Source organism: Cavia porcellus, unplaced genomic scaffold (genome assembly GCF_034190915.1).
Source record: "Cavia porcellus strain 051 isolate PalLab524CR breed Dunkin Hartley unplaced genomic scaffold, mCavPor4.1 scaffold_15, whole genome shotgun sequence".
Classification (NCBI taxonomy): Eukaryota; Metazoa; Chordata; class Mammalia; order Rodentia; family Caviidae; genus Cavia; species Cavia porcellus.
The window spans coordinates 4207046-4231163 of NW_026947498.1; the positions used below are offsets into that span (position 1 = coordinate 4207046).

At 37.1% G+C, this 24118-nt stretch overlaps 1 long non-coding RNA gene across 2 annotated transcripts in view; it reads right to left on the reverse strand.

Moving 5' to 3' along the window:
* LOC106025329 (uncharacterized) overlaps positions 1-24118 on the reverse strand; it is a 172987-nt gene that overhangs the window by 140243 nt on the left and 8626 nt on the right. The gene's annotated exons all lie outside the window — the stretch shown is intronic.

Here is a 24118-nt window from a genome sequence, read left to right on the forward strand (position 1 = left end):
CTTAGAGAAAATGTTACATCCTTAGATAATTATATCTGTTTTTTTAAATCTTTCTTCCACACTTAGTAACTACTGAGGAAGTGGACTCTGTACCGCACATTTTTACTCTAAGACTCTGGAATACCTCAGTTTTCTAATCTGAACTGGGAATATTTTCATGGGAAAACTTCCACGGAAACAAAAAATTTGTTTTGGTATGAATAATATTTGTAAGATACTCTGTATTCAGTGTATCTACCACTTTCACCAACAACCCCAAGAACTGTGAGAGATGAGATGGTCACTATAGGAATTAAGCCAGAAATCCACTAGACAGTATGTCTAAAAACTAGAATTCACAGAATTCCAGGCCAGTAAGATGTATGTGGATAAATTAATATGTCTAAAGACAAAATGTGTTCCTTGCAAAGGAGGGTGATCAGCCATGGAAGCTTCCCAGCCCCATGGACAAAGTTTGGCAGAGTCATCTCCATACTCCTCCTGTTTGGCCCAGAGGCAGCTATATCTAAGTAGAGAGTATACCAGTTTACAATAGCTGTCATAACCACAAATCAGGTGGCTAAAAACAACAGAAATATATTGCTTTACAGTTCTGGAAGCCAGAATCCTACAGCAAGGTCTCAATAGGGCTGGTTTTCTCTAGGGATTTAGAAGGATAATCTATGCCTCTTTCTAGCTATTGGTAGTTGATGGAATCCTTTTGCTATTCCGTGGCTTATTTCATTACTCTAATCTCTGCCTCTGTCTTCACGTGGCATCTTCTCTTCTCTTAGAAGTATACTTCTCTTCCTTTCTAAGAATCCTTATAATTTGTAACTTGCCATTGTATTTATGACCCAGCCTAATCCAGGAAGCTTTCATCTTAAAATTCTTAATCTCACCTCAAAGATTCTTTTTACAAGTAAGTCACATTCACAAGTTTCAGGTGGACATACACATTCCTTTTAGGAGAGCTATCATTCAATCCACTACAGAAAAAAAATTATCATTCTGACTGAAATTTCATCATGACCGCTCCCACTGGAATGAATCAACACTGTGATTTCATTCCCTAGGCAACAAGACCTTTTGGAATCCCTCTCCATAGTTATATTTTTTGTGAAAAAAATCAATGGATAAGAACTCAGTTTATGCTTGATCTCAAGTTTCAGGCTAGAGGTAAAAGGATCAGCTCCAAATATGTTGACCTAGTCCTCTTTCTGAGATTGCCAGCCTAGAGCCAAATCCAAGATTGATAATCTTTTGTGGCAAGCTAGCCAGGAAAGATCCTAGAGAAACTGCCTTCCAGCCATTCTTCAAATGACCCCCTTATCCTTGGCCAAGTGTGAACAAAGGAGAAAGAATCAGAGCTCCTCAGTGAACCAATAGTCATTCCAGATCCTGGTACTCTGTGCTGGCCACTGGTATGTATGGTAGTCACTTGGGACCTGTCTTTTGGAAGATGAAGAGTGGAGCCAGTCAAGATAACAGAATAGACAAGAACCTTAAAGATAACCCTGACCCCTGTTATGAATTAAGAACTGGTGGTCAATTTAACACCAGCTGGATTACATCAGCATGGCACTGAGCGTAGATGCTCCATCTGAGGAAAGTTGCCAGCATAAATAGAGAGGTGGAGAAGGAGAAGGAAGGCATTAATGCATTATTACATTATTACGTTAAGTTATTGTGGGTTCTCCTACAAGTTGCTGTTTGAGCCGTTGGTTCTCCTGGAGAAGCTCTGGTCCTCATATCGAGCATTGCTTCCTGGGTCCCCAGGGGAAGATGTGTGCTGCTTGGTCTCCAGGATGAACTTGTCATGCTGGCTTCCTGGCAGATACTCAACTGTGCTTGTCAGAGGAGGAGCTCGGGGCTTCTGTGTCACTGAGGATGGCTGTGGTGCTTTTCAGGACAGCCCTGGTCTTTGTTGTGTGACTTCTCCAGCGTAGAACCCTCAACCTATCAGCAAACTCATTTACCCCACTGGCATAGACTTTCTGGCTTCCACCACTGACCTTTGGGTCTTTCCCAACACAGATCTGTAAAAGAGATTGGCATAAGTCCTTCTTCTGGGCTCTGGACCTCCAGTTGGACTCATGGGAGGCACTGTCATGAGCTGTGGGTCTTCATCTGGACTCATGTGGGACACTGCTGTGGAATTTAGGCCCTTGACTAAATATTCTATGTCTTTGGTGTTGCGGATAGATTTCCTGCATTTTCTTATGTTAATTCTGGGTGACCATCATAAAACAGTATTATAAACTCCATGTCCTGATTCTAGTTGTTCTCTGCACAACCCCAACTACAACAACCCCTAATGAAGTCTCAGTGTAACCCATGGCCAGGTAGCCACTGCTTGAGAAGCACTGAATCTGACATGCAAACCTCTCCTCCTCTAATGTTATACGTCATTGAAGCTGAAAACATACTTTCAAAGTTCTCTCCAAGCTACTGTCAAAAAATACAATAGAAATATTTGTACAGAGATATTTACCTTATTTTGTATTGCTTGTTTTGTTGTTGATATTTTTACATTTCTAAAAGAGCTGGCTTCTTGGAAAAGATGATAGTTTCTCAGTGATTTTAACTATTCTCTGCATGGTACAAAATTAAGAATTAAAATTGTGTCATAATGGCACTATGTACATATCCTCAGAAAGACAATTCTGCTCAGAAATGAAAGCTTCCAGAAGTTTTCATCTGCAAACGTCCAAATAACCTGTGATTTTCTGACCAATTGTATTGGAGGACTTTAAAAAAAAGTTGTTTTCCCAGCCTAAGCAAACTGCCCCTTAAACTGCCACCTTCTCTCTGACTGTTGTTCTTTGTTTTACTATAATATTAGTAACATTGCAACCTTCTGTTCTCATAAAACTCTGTTCACCCAAACAAGTGCACCAAGAAATGTGAAGATGCAAAACTGTCACAGCTTGACTAACTTCTTTTATCCTGTTTATATAAGCTCACTTGCCTACATACAAGTTTCACACCACTAGACAGACCAACCCCTCAGCAGCATGTATATAGAACTAGAGCCCTTCCTTTGAGGCTCACATTTTGAACTCGTATCCACTGGTCTAGTATACACCTAAACAAATCCTCTTCGTCCACTGTTGGTCTCTCTGATATTCTAAATTCTGCAGTAGTAGAAATTGTCCAACTGACTCACAGACATTGAAACAAAAAGGAAAGAACCAAGGTAGTAGGACAAAGGAAAGGAAAGATTTAAAGAGTCAGAGCTAGTGGCGACAAATTGAATGCTCTAACTAAAGTGGTGGTTCAAAACCCAACACACGCACACACACTCACACACAAATATATATATTTCTTTCTGTATGAAGTTCATGGCTCTGTACAGAGTGGGATGTCTGTCTTCCTTCATGTTCCATACCAAATATCAGCCTAAATATTGTGCAAGCTCAGTTTCTCACCAATTTTTGCCAATAAAGCAGAAATGCTGGGACTGGGGGCTCCAGCATGTTCCTGATCAATCTTTTCTTAGTCTCCAGTGTCACCAACATTAAAAAGAGATTTTCCAAAAGTGAGAATAGTTTCTTTAAGGAAAAAAAAAATGGCTTACTGGTAAGAAGGATCCAGGAAAAGAAATCTGCACATACTTGTTTTTCATTTCAAGCATTATAGAAAAACAAAGATGAAAATAAAGTATTCTGAAGAACATAAGCACTCGAACGGACAATATTCTAGGCATCTAGCCCGATGGCTTTACAGACAGAAAATAGCTTTATCACTTCAGGAACCATCAACATGAATAACAGCATTTCCAGTAAAGAAGGAATAGAGAAAAGAGAAAAAAAATAACATGTTTGGCTCGCAAAAGCTTGAAAGTATAGTATGTACTAATATTTTCATTTCTAAAGGCTTCAAAAGTCCTCTCCAAATGTGAATACAACAATGTTGCTGCCTGAGTTAACTATGGTAATAACCTTCCCAAATACTAAGAGTTTTCTACAAGAGTTTTAAAATGTCACAGAAACTAGTAACAATTTTATAGTAGATATGTTTGCTACACTGAAGATTTTCATCCTAAGATAGGGATCATACAGGAGCCTTAACAGATAATTTTCTGCCTGTAATTCCAGTACTCAGGAGGCTGAGGCAGGAGGATTGTGACAAGTTTGAGACCAACCTAAACTATAAAGTAAGCTCAAGGCCAGCCCAAACCATATAGTGAGACCCTGTCTCAAAAAAAAGATAATTTCCTAAAACTTATCTGCCTTTTTTTAATGGAAGCTCTTTGTTTCCAAGTTGAAATGTGTTGTTTTTTCATGACAGCCTGTTTGCCACCAACAGAAATTCAAAGTATAAAAGCAAAGGTGAATCAAGTAGGATTACCTACATGTTGTTCTTGAAACACAGCTCAGCTCAGGGAAAAATTGTCAACTATCTTAATATTCCATTTTCCAGGAAAGCACAGTCCATATTCAACAAAAGCTCATTAAATTCCAAAGTGAGCAGTTAACAGGCAGATTCTGTCACCAGCCAAGATATGATCACATCTGGGTCAACAACTTAAAGAAATTTGTTATCAATATGTAAATATCAACAGTTTCAGGAAATAAACCTTGGCATTTCTTCCTTTTGTTTCACTGAAACCAGAACCTGGAGGTCATACTTCCAGACAAAAGTCAAGTACATTCTGACACTGGCTTCCAACAAGTAAACTAGCACTCCAGGAACACAGGGAGTTGCCTTGCTGAAACCAAAGAATCTTCTGGCAGCCCCCAAATTGGCCCCTGGCAGTAGCCTATACAAAATGAATCTGAGAAATGTAATACATCTTAGGAATGCACCTGGAAAACAGCAATATTATATCCACCAGGGGAGAAGTCTTTCTGGGGATTATCATGGGCTCTGAAACCTGAAGCTTCTCAGGCTTTCATAATTGTTATCCCAATTAATGTAACTGCAGACACCATTCTTATATTCCCACATACAAATGTGCTCCATTCCTTTGAAGCTCATCAAGCCATTTGCTTCAATACTTTGCTTCCAGGATGGAGCCTCAAGGTTAACAGCCCTCCACATAAACCTGTTATCTACCTTTTGCACTAATGTTTTCTTTGCATTTCACTCATGCCCTGACCTTGGAGAGGACGATAAAAAGAGAAATGCCTGATTAACTTTTCATTTATAAACCAATTATTTTACTATTGACACCTTCATACTACAGACACTGACATAAAATCGTTTACAAAACAAAATGTAATAAATGAGAAATCGATTGGATTTTTTAAAGTTTGCTTTGCAATCAAGCATTAGTAAGAAGTGTCTTTTGATGAGAAAGATCTGTCTATAGAAGTTACTGGACATCAGAACACAGCTATGTTGCCCCTGGAGGAGACCTGACCACATTTAATCAAGTTGTAGAAACCCTTTCTCATGCATGTTTAACTGCATTCATAGACAAGTCTTATTTTTCTACTAAAAAGAAAGGAAAGGATGTTTTCAAGTAGATATGCACATGATAAAATTATGCCATAGGATTATTATGCTAAATAAGCAAAGTCAAGAACAATTTTCTGCTCTCTTTACAAAATCTGTGCACTATGACTGTCCCAGATATTCTTTTTCAGAGGGGCAACGTGGCTCCCTAAGTTATCTCCTTCATATCTTAATTCAAATGTCACCTTCTAGCAAGAATATCCTGACCACTTGCTTTGAGAACTGTGGAGCAGCTGCCCAACATCCCATCTCCTTTCTCAACCCCACATCCCTTCGTAACACTTCTACACATGCCATTCTTGTTATTTTGTCCTTATTCCTTAGTTTGCTGCATGCCTCTTCATCCAAGAATGTGAGATCCACAAGGACAGAGAGATCTCAGGAACATCTCGAACAGAAGCCAGCACACACCAGACACTCAATAAATGATATAATGATAAAACACATTTAAAATGGAAAGTCAAAATAACATTGTCCACCACAAATAAGTAATCATCTTTCTTTCTGTGAAGACAGAGAGTATGATAAAATTGTTGCTCTGGTAAGCCCAAAACAAAATAGAGGACGAAAATTTGTTCCTGCTCCCACACACTAGGCAAAAGCCTTGTATCTTCTATTCCATTTGGGAACCAGACACAAGTGACAACCCTGTCCGCATCCCACTGAAACTCTAGACATGAGAAAGAAGATGCTCCCTCTGGTTTCCAGTTTGCTTTTATGACTAACTGGCAACATGGATCTACAGCAAGCCTAATGGGAGTGCAATTCATGTTTAACCACATAGGGTTCAGAACGCCAACTGGTCTCATGATATGCTATTCCTGTATGAAAATTCTTAACAATTTCATCCTTGAACTTAAGTTTGGGAAATCTAATGGGATAATGGAGCATATATATGAGCATAGCCTACATATGAGAAGGGATGCATGAAATAAAAACATGTCATATCCTATAATCTTTTACAGGGCTTTTTTTTCCTTTGCTTTTTCAACTAGAGATATTTAATTTTGTTCCAGGCTCCAATATTATGTAGTTGGTCCTGAATGTATGTATACATTCTGAAGAGTGATGAAAACTTATAAAGGTAGAGAAAATGCATTCTGTCTTCAGGATATGTTCTCCAAACTTAAAAGAGACATAGCTATTTGTCTAACAAAAACTGCAATAAAAAATGCTTAGATTCAATTAAGACTGAAACTAAGGAAAGTAACAGAGATGATAATTGCTTTGAAGGAAAAAAATAACAGTTCCTTTGTAAAAATAATTACTGCAAATATTAGGAAGACAAATAGAAAATTATTTTCGTAGTTTGGAAACTTTTCTAGAAATAATTTATTGAAATCATATGGTGCATTTCTACTACAAATGCACCATGTACTAAAGGGAACTGATGTTTAATCTACTTCTTCCAGAGGAAAAGCAGAGATTAGTAGACTTAACCCAAGACTTTCTAAGTACTGGAGAGAATATGGGTATTCAATAATTACAAAAATTACAAAATTAATAAAAGACAAAGTGTATTTTTAATTTTGCAACTTTTAATTTTTATAAAACTATGTGCTCACAAGTTAAAAAGAGACAGTTTAAATGAAATGTTAAAATACAATGGTTATATGGGTCATTGACATATTAAATTATCACAATGTTTTTAATTTTAATAAAATAATTTAATCCTATATTTCCTTATTGATAATCCTTTTCTATGTATCTCTCTCTATTACCTACAGAAAAGATATTAAAATCAAATCTCTGTAAGAACCAGGCATGTACTATAAATGTGAATGAGACTGAATACAAAATGAGGCTCCACAGTGAAAACTGCATGTGTACCTTTCTAGAGAGATTTTTTTTTAAATGACAGCCTGTATTAGTCTAGATCCTCTGAAAAGCAGAAATCAAAACAGGATTAAATATAAAGTAATGTAGCAACGGAGTGCATTATTTCAGGCTGCTATAACAAAATGCCATAAAGAAATAAGAAGTTTATAACAATAAAATTTTATTTTACATAGTGGTGGAAGCTAGAAGTCCAAGATCAGAACACCAGCATTACTGGCTTCTGAGGAAGGCCCGCTTCTGCTTTACAGACATTGACTTCCCCTTGTATTTTCTCATGTCAAGAGAGGACAAGAATTGAGTTAGTTCTCTATGTCTCTGTCTCTCTCTGTATCTCTATGTGTGTCTCCATCTCTGTCTCTGTCTCTGTCTTGCTAGGGATAGCACCTAGGGGCTCATGAAAGTCAGGCAAATGATCTAACAGTGAGCTACACTCCCAGCTTTTTTGTTTGAGAGACTGGGTCTCACCAATGCCCAGGCTGTGATCAAAGTCACAATCCTTCTGCCTCAGCTTCCAAAGTAGCTAGGATTACAGGTGTGCCCCACCACACCAGCTCTGGGTCTCTTTTACAAGGGCACTAAGCCCATGTATGATGGCTTCACTCTCTGGACTGAATCACCTCCATAGGGCTCTACCTCCCAAAGCCGTCATATTGGTGACTAGGATTTTAACATTTGAATTATGATAGGACACAAACATTCAGTTCATAACAAACACAGCATAATGTAAGAGTTCGAAGAGACTACAAGACATGTTAGACAGAAATACAGATTTGACCTGAGTGAAGGAGACATGGAAGGAAAAGAGTTGAAGGGCAGCCCCCTCTACTGAAGTTAGCTCTCTGGAATGTTTTTGTTTGTTGTTCCCTTGTTTTGAATTTTTTTCAGTACTGGAGATCAAACCCAGAGCCTTATCCATGCAAAGCAAGCATTATATCACTGAGCTACACCCTCAAGCCTCCAGAATGTTCCATAAGGCCTTTAAGGAAGTCTCCATCACAAGAAGAGGAATCCTGCCTCTCCCAGAAACAGGTATGCTTCATTATCCCAGCCTGCTCAGCGACAGAAGGAGTGGCCTCAGTCTCCATCAATGAGAGATTTCAGAGCACATCAGTCAAAAATATAGATCAATTATGCCCTTTTAGCCAAATATAATTCTCATGATTTCCATAATGTGCCCCTCAAAATATAATATAATATAGACTCTATTTGGGCCCTGTTAAAGTTGTATTCTTCAGTCTCTCACCAGCTCCCCTTGATGAACCACTGTCATTTCTACACATCAATATGTCACTACCAACCCCTTGAAAATTCAGTCATCTACCACCAAGAAGATGGTGGATAAAAGAATTCATTATTTGAACAGCAGACCTGGCACTGCTAGAAGAAAATATTTTCCCAAACAAGCTGTCCACATAAGTCTGTTGGAAATAAGTCATCAGAATTGCCTTCTAGACACAATTCTGGATCAGGTGTTCAGGTTGTTCTGTTTCCTGATGGAGGTCACAGTGCCTTGGCTCTGTGGTTGGATAAGTTATTCAGGAACAAACAGCAATTATTTTAAGAACTAATTTATGTTATTCTAGCTTTTGAAACATAAAGGAATCTCCCATCCTCTCTCTTTGCAGAAAAGCATTCCTCTTAAGGTCCTTCCAACAATCCACTCCCTCTTCCATAGTCAAGACACGTAGTGTCTGTGCCATATTTTACAAGTTGAATAGACAAAATTCCAGCACTACCAAACTCATGACCTATGAAAATATGAGCAGTAGTGTTGCCACACAGAAGGACTCAAAATATAATAGCTGAATTCCCCAAGGAAGTCTCAAGTTACAAAAAATCATTCTGTGGAAGGGTGAAAGAAAACAAAGAAAAGAAGTTCCTGTAAATAAGAACCAGTGAAGAGAACAATAAAAGGGTCACTTTACAAAAACACAATGAAATCTAAAATAAGAGAGAAGATTAACTAAGCCTTCACAGAGAAAGAGAACCAAAAGAAAGAAGATATAGACCACTTCAGGAAGCTTAGAATTCTGAGGATTCACGTGTTCCCAACAAACACCCTATCCCAAAGTTCTCTCTCAGGAGCTGGTAGCCCCATCTGCTCAACTGCACATATCAGAAACCTACCCATGTTTGACAACTCTTCTCTCCTTTGCCCCCTTACAGTGCATTATTTAGTCTTCATGGTCGCATTTCCTCTTGAATACATCTGCTTCCCCTAACCCTAATCTCCACCCTGATGCAAACACGGATCACTGTTTTCCCACTCTAGCAATTGCCACCCAACTGGTCCCCTTGTTTCTTCTTGGTCCATAGAGCATTACTCTACAAAACCAAAACCAAAACCAAAAAAAGCCCATTATTCCCCCAGAGTCCCAAGTGACCTTCAAACAGATGTAATTCCCAGTATAGTTCCAATATCTCCAGTGAATCTCAATTAGCTTTTATTACAAAAAGACTTCCAACCTTAAAATTCCCTACAAGATCTTGCATACTGGCATCCCCTCCCTCTCTAACATTTTGGCCCTATCTCCTCTTTAGATATTGTGCTCTTTCTTACCTGTATACATGAAAACTGTTCCATCTACCTTTCTTCCCTCTCTTTGCCTATAGACTACTGTATTTTCTAAAGTTCAGAAGCTATTTCCTCAGGAAAGCCTTTCCTAAAACTTTCTTGTCAGTCTATTTCATAATAATTTGGTTATTTTTTCACATTTTTTTGTGGCATGGCTGTTATTTTTGTGTATTTGTGGGGTGATCTGCCTGATCTCTTTCTTTCTTTATAGATTTACAGCAGGAACTACATTTTCTCAGTTTTCCCTGTGGTTAGCCCAGCACTTGGCACATAGATTATGATGGTTGAATGAATGGGTCAATAGATTGATCAACCAATCAACTAAGTGGCTAAGTACAAGCATATTATAAATTCACAATCCAAACAGGTATTTTCAGGGGCAGAAATAAACTTCAAATGCAGATGGATCCTAATGGATAAGTATACCACATTTCAAAAGTTTTATTTTTTTTGAGTAAGTGCTATAATCAAATCTAAAAGATATCCATCTAGAAGACTTGCTCCTATCTATTCCATTCAACTCACTCTAAGTAACTAATTAGGTAAGCAACTTATATCCTGTAGGTTTCTTTACATGGATAAAAACAAATAAATCTTATTTTCTTCTTATTTTCACTCTAACACAAACAGCATACCACACAGTGTTTGACATACTGTTTTGCTGCTGTTGCTGTTGTTGTTGTCTTTATATTTTGGTAACAAAATATAACAAATCTCAATCATTCACTGAGAGCTTTCTCAGTCTCCTACATCTATATGATAGTCATTTGTATGGATTCACCATAGTTTATTTAACTCTTACTCTTCTGCTGCTCCTAGTCTTTTGCTACTTCAAGCAACTGCAATGGTCATCCTTGTTCACGTATCATTTTGTATATGTCCAGGTCCAACTATGAGGTCAATTCCAGTAGAAGGAAGGCAACTGGATAAAATGTAAATGCACTGGTAATTTTGATAAACTGCTATCCAGAAGTATTTTAAAGTAAAGTCTCATTTTGGAAATCTAAAATTATGAACAAAAATAAGTCTGGAGATAGTTTAGAGATAGTAAGGTAAACCTTAGCAGCAGAAATGACTTTCAACATTAACCCTATCATTTATCAGCTATAATAACATGAGTTAAATAAATTTTCTGAGTCTCATTTGTTTATCTATAAAATGAAACTAATACTACCCACCAAAGCAGTTATGAAGATGAAGATAGTACACAGGAAGAATTCAACTTTGTTGCTTGAATGACCTCACTAAAATCTATGGTTCAAACTACCCCACCATGTGAAGACCCTTCTATTAGTTAGCTTTGCCACAGAAATAGTCAATAGAAAATATATGTGTGTTTATGCAAAAGGATCTATTAGGTAGATGGTCAGAAGTGGGAAAGTCCACAATAGCTGTCTACATACTGGAGAGGCTGAAGGTCTACTAGCTGCTCACCCCCAAAAAAAATGTAAGCTGCAGAACAAGAGACATAAAGGATGTAGCACCAGTCCAAGGTCAAAGACTTGGACTATCACCGTAGTATCACCAGGTGGGATAGCCTGTACTGGAAAGACAAAGAAACTGGAGACTGATGTCTGGAAAGGTGGTGGTCAAACTTGGAACTCTTCAGAAACAAGCATGCTTCCTTTTTCATTCTCTTTTTATTCCATACAGGCTACACATCTATTGGTTGGTTACACCTGTAACAGGGCTGGGTCTTTCCCCATCAGTTTGCTGCCCTACATATCAACCATCCATTGACACACCCAGAACCGTGCTTTACTAATCTACTAGGCATTTCTTAATCCATTCAAGTTGACATATCATGACTCATGATCACAACTCCCAATTCTAAAACTCTCCCTATTTTTCCAGTTGCCAGCTGAACACCTCCTTTTGTACTCTCCAGATTTTTAACTAGCTAATATCCAAAAATGAAATTCATATACTTCTCAAATATATCACTTAAAACTGTATTATTTTCTTATGTTCTCCTGTCACTCAAAGATTTAGACACCTCGGACCTTTCTTCTATTCCTCCGCCCTCTGTCCACATTCCCAATTCAGTCACCAGTTCTAGATAACTGTTCCTCCCAAATCTTTCCAGAATCTGTGTCTTCCTTTACTCTATTTCCATTCTATCTCAGAATAGGTGTCCACAGTTTCTCTACTGGATTACCTCAAAAAGGAGCCAAATTAATTTAACTGACTCTGGCCCCACAAACTTTGAAGACAACTCTTTTGCCAGCCCTACAGTCATCCTTCTAGAATAAAAATCAAGCCTTCTTTTTCCACTGGTGAAAGCCACTTGTTTACCTCCCACCATCTGTGGCTGAGTGTTTAAATGAATAGCACATAAACTACATAAACCATAGCCTTCCCCCAGACACAGCTCCAGCCCCCGTGCTCATCTCTGGCCACAATAAACATTTTTCTTTCTCTAGAAAGCCATCTTTAAAAAAAAAAAAAAAAAAAGCCTTCTCTGGGCACAGAGAACTTTTCTATATGCCTTTCATTTACTTATTTATTTATCAGACAGTTTGAAATTTCAAATACAGCCTCTAAAAATTTCACTGCTGTGGCAGATCCCTAGATTTTTGTAGAGTTACCTCTTACCTTTGATACACAAGTGTTTACTAGGGTAGTGTCTATCAACCTTGGCACAATGATATTTCATGTCATACAATCCTTTGTTGAAGTGGAAGATTTCCTATACATTGTAGGATGTATGGCAACATCCCTGGACTCTACCCAGTACATACCAGTTACCCCAGTTTTGACAACCAAAAATGTCTACAAATGTCTACAAAACTCTCGCATCCCTACTGTTAAGAACAATTGTTAACAGGACATCTGTGATTCTTACTCCTCTCTGATCAGCAAGTCCAAATGCTATAATGTCATTAATAGATGGACCATAGCAATGTTCTAGGGAATATCAACGTGATCTGTGTAGCGGAAGGCAATATAGACAGGGAACGCATACTGCTATCCTTGCATATAAAGAACAACCATTGTATATTCTCCCTATTGATGGGGATCAAGAAAAAAGCATTTGCCAGGTCATTAGCAAAGTCTGAGAATGTGTGTTGATCTTCACCAACAAACATAGCATATCTATCACAACTTCAAAGGCAGTTATCTAACAACTGCTATAATTCATCTGACTTTTAAAGAGACAACATAATTTGAATGGAAATATTAGGACCACCAATTTGCATATTTTATGTTTTTTGATAATAGGAATAATATCTGCAATTACTCTTAGAATGCAATATTATTCCTGATTTACTGTTCTGGTTAATGGGAGAAATACACTTTCAGAAATACTACTTGGCCCTTTCTACCATAATATCCCTTATTCTACAAATCTGGGAATCTATTGGGAATTCTGTCAACCATTAAATATGTTTATCCCAGTTATATATTTTGGGACCTGAGAAATAACCAGGTCCCAAAATTTACTAATGAACTCAGTGAATTCAGGGTAAAATTTAATTTACTACCTGATCCCTTGTAGCTGTCAATCTAATGGAGAAGGCAATTTATAGCACTTCAGATCTCCTGGTATCAGTGCTGGCTCAGACCTTTCCACAGTAGTTCTCAAAAAGACTGGCTATCCCCCTAACCTCTTGTATTAGTTACGTAAGAAAATATCTGTAAATTTCTTAAAAGAGAAATTAGAATAAATTTTCAACTACATGCTCAGAAAATAGTAAGATCCTTCTTTAAAGAGACTTCAGCCTTCTCTCCATCTATGGATTCTAGATCTATTATGATTATTTGAAAACTAAGTGAAAGGCCATAATGCAGAAATTAACTTTTTTGTTCTCCAGCCTTCTTTGTTAATACACAACTCTAATGACACCCAAGGCAGCTGCCCACTTGTCTCATGCCAAGGATCCCCATGACCTAGTAGCCAGTATTATACCACTCTGCAATACTTTCACTCAGGATCATTAATGGTCACCTTGCCAATACTGATGATGACCTACAATCTGGTTTCATAAGTCTAAAGTCTCACCACTACCACTGACATTAAGAAGCACACTTCCATGGCAGCATTTATCACCATGAACCCCAATTCTACAGACACTGAGTTTCTCAGAAAAATGCCAATGATCCTTAACCTGTGACTTCTTCAGTGCTACATAAATTGTCTTCCAGTCTTTCAAGGAACATGGGTAGTGGTTCTAGGTCTTACATAGCAAATCCATTCTTATATTCCCAATGCCTTAATTTGTAACTTCTTTCTCAAAATTATACCAAGTGTACTCCTGCATCTCCAGCTCATTAATTGCAGGCCATCATCCTGTATAAATGTCAAGGAGCTATCCTAACAGATTACTAAGACCATCTCCACATGACCACGACATTCTAAAGCCTCAGTATCCACTCCCACATGGTTCTTGTTGATGTATTTTTCCCAACGTCAAAGTGTTACAAACAGCTTCTGCCAGCCAAGAAATTTAAGGGAACTTAGAAACTCTGTAATCTCAGACACAACTAGGCAGATGTCGTCATCCAAGGACACAGAGATAATTCCTTCCCCATTAGAGACTTTGTTTTGACACCAAGGAACTATGTATTAGGCTATACATTCATCTTCTTGTTCGTTTCTTCTATCGTTATCAGATTCTGAGGGTTTTGAATCTTTTGAGGCTTTATGTGGGCATCTCCTTTAGAAACACCTCACAAATAACTGCAGCTTTTAGAGAAACTTGAGATAACTTTTAATGCTTTGCACCTATTATTTTCTTTCTCTCTTTCTCTCTTTCTCTCTCTCTTTCTCTTCTCTTTTTCTCTTTCTCTTCTCTTTCTCCTCTCTCTCTCTCTCTCTCTCTCTCTCTCTCTCTCTCTCTCTCTCTCTCACTTTTCTTCTTATCTCCCACCACACCAATTCTGGGGGCTGAACTCGAGTCCTATGCACTGTGCTATACCCACAGTTTTTTTTATTATTATTTTTGAGACAATGCCTTGCAAATTTGCTAAGTTGTCTAAGCTGGACTGTAACTTCCAATACTTTTGCCTCAGTCTCCCAGAGTACTGAGATCATAGGCATGAGCCACCAAACCAAGCTCTATTATTTTCTTTTTGCAGATCTTCCAGTTAGCCCCTTCAAATTCCTTATGGTTACTATTGTACCAAGTGGATCAAATGCTCCAATGACTTGACAGACACTTTGCCTTCATCTTTCTGATTTAAATTCAGATAAAATCCTAGTAGTTCTGGTGTTAAAAGATTTCTGGTGTTAAAAGACATTGATGGGGAAAATCACCATCCATTAACCACCACCAAAGCCCATTTATGATTGTCTTTCTTGGGCTAATACTCTTTCAAAATCTCTCATCCCAGGTTCCCTAGACAATAGAGATTGATGCATATATTTATGTAGCAGTACAGAGTTCAGCTACAGAGTATAACCCTAGGGCAGCAGATGTATGAGCAAAAGACCAGTGAAGCAGGAAGGGAAGGAGACCATATACAAGGACACAAGTTACTGAATTGATCAAAGCTTTTTAACAGCCTAGCTGATTGCTGGGTCTCTCCTAATGTCTTCAGAGTGGTCATACACATCACTGCATCTCAGAACAGTATGTGGGGGATGAGAATTAATCAGCTAGCCCCCTCCTGTCTGCCACCACCCATTATCAGTGACATGATTTTAATTTCTCGACACTTTCAAGAGTATTTCGCAGCCTCCTCAGATACAGTGGTCTCTTCTTGTTCATCAGTACTGCATAACAGTCACTTGACCAGTGGTGGCAGCAGTAGCCACAGGAAGCTGACTTTGTGACTACCAGAAAGCCAACTTTGTGATCACCAGAAAGCCACAATCTATGGTTAGGGTTGCTCTAGTGCAGATCTGGGTGATATCTAAGCTGAACGTAGGAAAATGCCCAAACTCGACCCTCACATTTAAGTATATATAAGGTCCCTGAGTTGGACATTAATAAGATCACTTCAACACAGGCACAAGACACAATGATCTGCAAAATCTTGTGAAATCTCTTCTTAGCTGTTTCAGATTCAGGTCCTTAGATTTTTTTTTTTTTTAAATAAGAGCACTACATAAAAGCTAAGTTATTAAACATCCTTATCACACTGCACCTGAAAATTTAATCACAGATTTGTAAAACATTAACCCTATTCCACCATAAAGTACAATTCTGGTAGAAAATCAGAATTGTTTCAGTTATAAACTTTATCCCTTTGGGTACATTTCTGTAAATCACTATTGATATTACATCCTGTGAAATTCTGCTTCAATAAACCAGTCAAAATGCAAAAATTCTATACTTCTGTTTCTACTTTATCGCCAAAATTCTTTTGCATTTTCTCATGGCCTTCCACTTTTCAGTTGATGGATACCCTAGAATGCAAAGCAACTCTAAGTTGCTAGGATAGGCGTCTGCACATCTAAAACTACATTTAGGTAAAATATAAGACAAATGGAGAGAAATACATGAATTTTAAAAGTTCCATTTGCATTTATCATGAGTCACTTGAATTGGGAGGGACCTGGAGATATTTTAATTATAAAAGTAACATATGACTTCAGAGTCAGCTCTTTATCAAAATCAATTACATCACATTTTATCTAAGTTAGGAAAGTTACTCTTTAAAGAAGCTATACTAGAAGGCGTGTTGGCACAAGCCTGTAATCTCAGCACTTGGGAGACTGAGGCAGGAATCCACGAGTTCAAGGCTAGCATGAGCTACACAAGTGAGTTGGAGGCCAGCCCGAACTACATAACATGGACTTGTCTCAAAAAAAAAAAAAAAGGAAAGAAAGAAAGAACACTGGATCTCTTTCATGCCAGTATTATTTTGCATTATGAATACTCACAACTAATTTTTATGTTATATACATTTAAATATAATCAAAACATCTTTCTGCAAGATATCTATGTGTTTCACATATTTCAATTTAAGGCTGAATGAGCTTTACTTGGATAAGTTAACTAATTTCTCTGAGACTTGGTTTTTTTTCTGCAAAATGAGACAATTAGTAGGTATTAACAGAGGGACTTGAAATTATTGGAAGTAACAACTGTAACAGTCTTAGAACAGTGCCTGGCACAAAATGGGAATTTCTAAAAGTGTATTTCCTTTTGCTTTTGCCATGTCTTCTGAGACAGAAATTAACTCTTCTAGATCTCTAAGGTTTAATTATACATCTACTTATCTCAGTACTTTTAAACTGCATACTTTTTTTAGTTTTTTTAAAAAAGGATTTTATTTAAAGAGAAAAAAAGCTAAACAGAAAAAAGGATAGAAGTAATACAGAATTTCAAAAAAACAGTAAGAAATCACTAGTTGATAGTTACATATTGTCATCTTGGAAGTCACTATTAAAGTTACAAAATTAAAGCATACAAAGAGGACATTTAAACAGTGAGACTGCAAAGAGTTCTGTTCAATGATCCAATAAAAACTTAGTAATATGGTTACCTGTTTTACACACTTAAACATACATGCAGTTATATCCTTTAGAGCACTTTATTTTCCTCTTTTTTATAATAACAATTACACACTTTAGGTTTTATTACTCCTACAGTTCTTATTACTTTGTTTGAAGAGAATAAAACCAAATGTGACAAAGCAAAATAGAGTCAGTTAAAACAAGAATAGACATAGTACATGATGCAAAACAAAATACAAGGTGATCAACAATGGCTACTATAATGCCTCTTGCTATCTTCAAAAGATTTGCCCATTTCTTAAAGAGGGTAAGATTAAAAATACCAAAACAGAACAAAACAGATCATAAGGAAACAATTTTAAGAAACACTGATTTCAAAGCAAGTCCACTGGAGATCTTCACTGTCTGTCTTATTTTCTCTAGTTTTCTTCCAAATAGTTGTCCTCATCTTCACACACAGTGAATACATACTGAACATTATAGAACTAATCTGATCATAACAGGGTAATGAAGGCTTTTTAGGTCTTCAAGACTTGACATTGGGGAATTTCATAGTGACTGCCATAATGACCCTCATTCTCTTCATAGTAGCTGTCCTTATCTTTACGCACACTGAAACTGAACGTGAGACTAGTAATAGCACTCTGAACAGTGAATAATAGTTTTGCTAGATTTTATATCATAATGTTACAGAATTAGCACTGGCTTTCTTAGTGTCTCTTCTTCAGATTATCTATTCGTTACATCGTGCATTATATAATCTGTTCCTGTTAACTGTTTAGAAATTCTCCCCATGTGTGAATCTTTACATGTATATCTATCCTTTCTGTATTATAGGGAAAAACAAATCATAACAAGACAAAAAAACAAATTCTTAGAAAAACATGAAATGAAAAAGACACATAAAACCACATTATAAGGTGATCTACAGTAGTTACTATGCTTTCTCTTGTTATTTTCAACAAAGTTGTCCACATCATCAGACATATAATAATTGAACATAGCATTACATAGCTATTTTAATAAAAACACAACTTTGGAGACATTGTAGGACTTCAAAAGCAGTTAATAATCAAACCAGAATGGGTATGTTATTGTCATCTTCAGAGTGGTTTAAAACTGCATACTTAAGTTTGGAGGATACAGAAATGAAACAATATAGCTGAGAAGGCAATGTGACTTACTTGGAAGAGCTAGCAGGCTTATTAAATTAAATTTGTAAATGCCTAGGCATATCACATAAGCCACAGTGCTAAGGAAATTCAAAGAAAGGGTGACAAACAAACTTAAGCTCCTGGGTTTAAGCTAAAGATTGAGGTAGAGGGAGGGGTTAGAAGCTGTCCTAGCCTTCTTCCCAAAGGGCTCATCTCCCTATGGCTGATTCAGCCCCTCTTTGCAATCCAAGATGTTCAAGAAATTAACAGTTGTTTCAGAGATGACAGGGATAGACAGATTTTCTGGCACTGTCCAGCCAAAATAATTACATTCATCGGTATTGCCTACTGATTCAAGAAATTATAACAAATATACTTTTGATATATTTATCAAAAGGGGCTGGAGATTTAGCTCAGCAGCATAAGCGCCTGCCTTGCAAGCAAGCAGTCAGTCGTGAGTTCAATCCCTGGTACCGATAAAAAGAAAAAGACAAATATATATATACATACATATATACTTTTGAATAAATTTGCCCCCCTAATGAATAATTTGGAAGAGCCTGCTCCAGGGCAGTCACTACAGAAACATCCTTGACACTGAAAGCTAGACCTATGCCAGGTGCGACTTTGCCAAGCCAGATCCTAACATCAGTACCAGACATACAAAGGTCAGCCCCACGATGTCATCTGTCACTGTGACAAAATACCTGAGACAAACAATTTACACAGATGAACAGATTTTTTTGGCCCACAGTTTCAGAGATTTAAATCCACAACTGACTTGTTTGTTTGTGCCTGTATCAGCATAGTTCATCATGGCAGAAGCACATGCCAGAGAAAATCTTACAGTAGCAGCAAAGCAAAAAAAGAGGAAGGGGTGGGAGTTCCAATATTCCCTTCAAAGCTACACCCCAATAACCTAATCTCCTCACACTTGGCCTCACCTCATAACACCTCCACAAACTCCCAATAGTACTATCAGAAGGAGACCAAGCTTTTAACACATAAATCCTTGGGAGTCTTTTTAAGATCCAGACTATATACATTGTATACATTGTACACCAATGCCCACTCTCAGAAACCATCCTTGTACACCAATGTACACTCTCAGTTTGGTGGAGTTAGCTCCTTACTGAGAATAACATCTTCAGTTTGTTGAACAGTTCATGTTGTGTGACTAGCATATAAGGGTTTCTCAAAATCTAACAAAGCTTCAGTCACCATTGTGAAAAAGGACCATATAATTCAATAGAATCCCATCACATTAAATAATAAAAATATGCAAGGTGACTAGATCCATTTGTCTATGATTCTATTATTAACTATCATAGACAAAGTCTTTATAGAAACAAAGTAAGTAAATATTAAGTCAAAACTTTGTTTCTGCTTTTGTTTTTTAACGCCTAAGGTACATAGGAATTTGAGAGTATAGGAATCCGATTGTTTTCAGACTCTAACATAAGCAGAAGTTGACTGCTAAGGAAAAAACCTAAAAGAGCTCCTAAGATGTATTAATAGAGATATAGTATCATGAACAAAGAATGCACACTCACTCTGAAGAACATGTTTCTATTCCTACCTTTAATAAATGTGAAACCTCACTATTTTTGTGCTAGTCTTGACCCATTCTTTGTTCAAGACACTAGAAAGCTAAACAATAAAAAGAATCTAGACCCTAGAAAACTAGAAAGAACCTAGACCCTAGAAAGAACCTAGACACTAGGAAAGAACTAGGAAAAAGCTCTCTAGGAGTCTCCAGCACTCCCAGAACCCAGTGACAGTGTTAAGAGTTAGGATTCTCCATATAGTTTCAAAGAGCACCACAAAAACCAATAGATACAATTTGCAGCTACACACATGGGAGATCTTCCAAATAATTAAAAGTCCGTCAAAAACTAGATCGATCTTATGAGGTGATAAGCTTCTCTACATATTCCTACACAAGTTTCTTTCCACATTCTCAACTCCATGGAAATTAGGATAATAAGAGATTCTTTAGTCTTCAAGGTCAAGTTTTATAGGAAGTTTCCCAATGGACAGAATAAGATTGGGTGTTTTCATACAAGGACACACATACTAATCAAAAGTTGTGACCTCCTCTGATAACATTTTGTCCTACTATAAAAGTTAAGAAAGTCCCAGGTTAGATTTTGAACACATCTGAACATTTCAGGCCCTTTTTCCAACTGACCTCCTGTTATCAGTGTCATCTATACAATTCTCTCCCCTCCTCCATAAATTCAAAATCACACCCTCACTCTTGCTTTTAAAAGCTGTCAACTATAAACCTCATCATTTATAATGCAAAAAGGGAATCATTGATTTTGTTCTGATTAGTCATCAGAATGCTTTTCTCTTATCTGTACTTAATCACTGTGGTTTCTCCAAGAATGGAAAGCTTTCCTTTCTCTGAGAGAATCTAAACAGTACTTTAAACAGATGCTTCTAGGCAAACAGTGCAGAGAATTTGGGCTCAATGTGACAAAAGGAACGATAGCCACAGCCTCTGGCCAAGTAGCCTCAGTACAACAGCCAAATTACAAATAACTAGAGAAAGGCTCCTTCTGGTCCAACTGTATGATGCTTTCATTTTTTGTTGTTGTTGTTGTTTGTACCAGGGATCAAACACATGACCTTGTGTAAGCCAGACGGGCACTTACTTGAGCTAAATCCCTAGCGATACTTTTGTTTCTTAAGAAAAAGTTCCACCCAGTTTGTAGTTACTTGAAAAACCTGCAAACAACAAATGTACTAAGTGTTTCCTTTTCCCGACTACAAGTGTACTAAGTCTGACCAGCCTCTGAGAAAGCAGGAAATAGTAAGAGTGACTAAGCAAAAGGTGCAGCCTTTAGCCCTCGTTCCCATAGCTGCTTTTCCTAACCCTTCTGTCATCTACATGCTGAGCAGTCTTTGTATAGGCATAAGGGCTTCCATGTGCCCATTTCACCTCTTGCCCAAGAAGTTATGGTAGTTTATAGTCTTGAACACAAGGAGCACATATTTCAGCTTCCAAGAAACTATACTGTGCCTCTTTCTTAAGGGGAATTCCCAGCCACTGGTAAACAAGCTATGACAACTCAATGTTATAAACTTGTCCGAGGCAGAAATAAAAACAATGAACAAATGAATGCCTCCCTTAAAGTTGCAGACTGTTGAGCAACCAGATGAAGAGCTTTTCCCCTGGGGAATGTTCTAGTGAGAGTATAGGTGAGAGTATAAGAAGTATTTCAGTCTCATGTTATAGGGAAATAAGGGAATATTTCAGTCTCATGTTATAGGGAAATATAGGGAATAACCACAGGCCTTTGCTAAAAAGTTTCCTCCAAGAGGAAGTTGGGACACATATTCCCAGATGAACGCACTAGGGAACAATGAAGCTAAAGGAGGGACAGAGAGCAAAGGGTCTTTAACGTCAAGGAGGGCTGAAGCCTGACCCCAGGGACAGTCAACTTCCCACCATTGCCTACAGTATTTGGCAGTGTAAAACCCTTCTTTCTTCACCATATCCATACAGTCAAATTACTTTTGACAAAGAAGTCAAGAACATGCAGTGAAGAAGACAGTCTCTTTTGTATAATTGGAAACACAGACACAGAAGAATGAGACTAGATCCCTTCCTCTCACTATGCACAAAAATCAACTCAAAATGGACCAAAGATACCAATGTTAAACCAGAATCCACAGAATTCTTAAAAAGGAAAACTAGAAGAAACACTACAGACATTAGCATAGGCAATGGTTTATTTAGACAAAATCCTAAAAGTACAAGCAACAAATGCAAAAACAGACAAATGGAATTATATCAAACCAAGAAGCTTCTGCACAGTGACGGTAATAACAGAGCAAACAGAAACCCCATAGAATGAGAGAAAATGTTTGGAAACTTTTCATCCAACAAGGGATTGACATCAAGAATATAAAGCAACTTAAAAAGCTTAACTCTTAAAAAATCTAACTTAAAACTACTACTAATTCAGAACTACACAGACACTTCTCCAGAAAAGATATGCAAATGATCAAGTGATTAGAGAAATGCAAATTAAAACCATAAGGTATCTCATTCCAGTGAGAATGACTCTCATCAAACAGACAAAAAATAAATGTTGGTAAGGAAGCAGAGAAAAGTATACTCTTATTTATTGTTAGTAAGAATGTAAATTAGTGCAGCCAAAATGGAAAACTGTATTTAGACTCCTCAGAAAACTAAAAGTAGAATTCCATAGGATCCAGCAGTCCCACTACTTGGTACATGTACAAAGGAGATGAAATAATTATCCCAAAATGTTATGTCAGCACTATTATCAATGACTAAAATATAGATGCCCTTCACTGGATGAATGGAAAAAGAATATGTGGTATAAATACACAGTAGAATACTATTCACCATAAAAAGTAAGATCTTGTCATTTGCAACAATATGGCTAAAATTGGAGGTCATTCCATTTGGTGAAATAAGCCAAAGACAGAAAGACATAGTAACTGACTTACTACTCAATTCTTACTAACTTATAGTAATTAATAAGTCAATCTAATAGAAGAGCAGAATAGAACAGAACAGTGGTCACCAGAACCTGGGGAGCACAGGGTGAAAGAGGGAAGAAAGAAGATCAATAAGAGGCACCAAACAGAGCACAGAAATTACCTTTGTCTTTTCCTTATTACACTAGGGTTGAATTATTGGTTGAAACAATCTGTATTTCAGATTAACTAGAAGAGTACGAAATTCCCAACACATAAAAACTATTAGTCGGGGCTGGGGATTTAGCTCAGTGGCACAAGCACCTGCCTTGCAAGCAGGCAGTCGTGAATTCAATCCCTGGTACCGATAAAAATGAAAAAGACAAAAAAAAAAAACTATTAGTCTCTGAAGAGATGCCTAAAATGATTATTACACATTGTATACATATACTGCCATACTACCATAATGTAAGCCATAAAGATGTATATGTTTTAATTACAGTATACACATATAGTAAACTACCATAATGTAAACAATAAACATATGCTGATATTTTAAAAATATCTTTCAATAATGAACTAATCTCTCATAAGTGAAATGAATCGAACACACATGTATAAATACCGTATAGTCTCCCTAGTGTAAGAAATGGTAAGAGTACATAAGAGTTTATGGTAATAATAATTCCCCATTACATTGCTTTGAAGCCTTATAATGTTTGCATTCATTAATGGGAATGATTTTATCCTGGTTTGTTTGATTTTATTATTCATGATAGTATGAACAGCTATTTTGAAGAAAACAAGACATTATAATAGCCAGGGCTGACTTAATATCATCTTACTTTGAAGTCCTACCATGCTTTTGTTCTTCTGTTTCCAATGGTTCTATCATATTGTATCTTACTGGATTTTTATTATGTGTGATAGTATAAATATTCTATGGCAAATGAGATAATATAGTAATCACTGTTCATTCTCTGTTATTTGGTTCTGAATGCCCTGTAATACCTTCATTCTTTTGAATGGTTTTATACTATTTTGTTATGTTTGATACTATTGTATGTGAAGTTATGCTCAACTATTTCAAAGAAAGAGATATTATGGTAGTGACTGTTAATTACAGATTGTCTTGTGGTGAAATACTGTGTTGCTTACATTGTTCTGTTCTGATCTGTTTTGTTATATGCTACTTTGTCTTAATCTCTTTAAAATTTTAAAAAAATAATGAACTAATCAGTTTAT